The 1,003-nt window shown below is 51.3% G+C and overlaps 1 protein-coding gene across 1 annotated transcript in view; it reads left to right on the forward strand.

Annotated features, from left to right (window-relative positions):
* The window catches only part of LOC112954895 (LIM homeobox transcription factor 1-alpha-like), a 23,318-nt gene that overhangs the window by 750 nt on the left and 21,565 nt on the right, over window positions 1-1,003 (forward strand). The window lies entirely within an intron of this gene.

Genomic DNA, 1,003 nt, shown 5'->3' on the forward strand with positions numbered 1-1,003 from the left:
ATTGCAGGGTGCGTTTTTGCACACTGCAGATTGCGCGGTGTATTTTGCACACTGCAGATTGCAAAGTGCGTTTTTGCGCACTGCAGGTTGCAAGGTGCATTTTTGCACAGTGCAAATTGCAGGGTGAGTTTTTGCATGCTGTAGATTGCAGGGTGGGTTTTGCATGCTGCAGATTGCAAGGKGCATTTCTGCACACTGCAKATTGCAAGGTGCATTTTTGCATGGTGTAGATTGCAAGGTGGGTTCCTGGAGGGCTGGTCTGAGATAGGGCATCCTGCTCTGGGAGACCAGCAGGACCACAGAGGTGTCCCTGGAGGAGATGCTGCCCAAACACAGGCACCAAAGCATCATCCTTGACTCAACTCGGTGACTTGCAAGGGGCAAAGGGACGGGAATTGGCTCACCRTTTGCCTGGGTTTTTGAGAAACTTTTCCAAGAAATGGCTAAATCAAAAACTGAGTCCTAGATTCTGCCCGTGCAGACAGGAGGTGACAGCGCCTGATGACTGGGAGAGCTGGAAAYGTTAAAGGTGTTTTTTAAAGCACAAAGCTCAGGTGTAGATGTGCAATGTAGGAAAAGACATCCCTATATTTCCTGGGGATAACTGCTGAAAACTCCTCCCTGTGCGTTGCTGGACTTTGCGATCGGATAAAATACAATTATTGCTAAATCCTCACCAAAAAAAAAAAAAAAAAGAAAAAAAGAAAAAAGAAAAAAGAGCTTGGCAGGAGCCTCCGGAGCCTTTCCTAACTCCCCAACCTTATCTCCGCCGCGTTTCATAAGAGCAGCCTCCTCCCCGCCCGGGCGCTTGGCAGCGGCGGCGATGTAATAAAAAAACCCGGGTCTGGCYGGGCAGCCAAGCTGGGCAGGGTGGGCCTGAGCGCGGGCTTAGCTGAGCCCRAGCTCTTGCCTTGGGCTGCTGTGCAGAGGAGCGGGAGTCAGTGACAGGAGGGCGTCTGGCCAGCCTAGTTAGGCGCTTGCTGGTGCAAAGACGTTTGCAGAA

This window comes from Nothoprocta perdicaria, unplaced genomic scaffold (genome assembly GCF_003342845.1).
Source record: "Nothoprocta perdicaria isolate Ctin4 unplaced genomic scaffold, notPer1 scaffold_513, whole genome shotgun sequence".
Taxonomy (NCBI): Eukaryota; Metazoa; Chordata; class Aves; order Tinamiformes; family Tinamidae; genus Nothoprocta; species Nothoprocta perdicaria.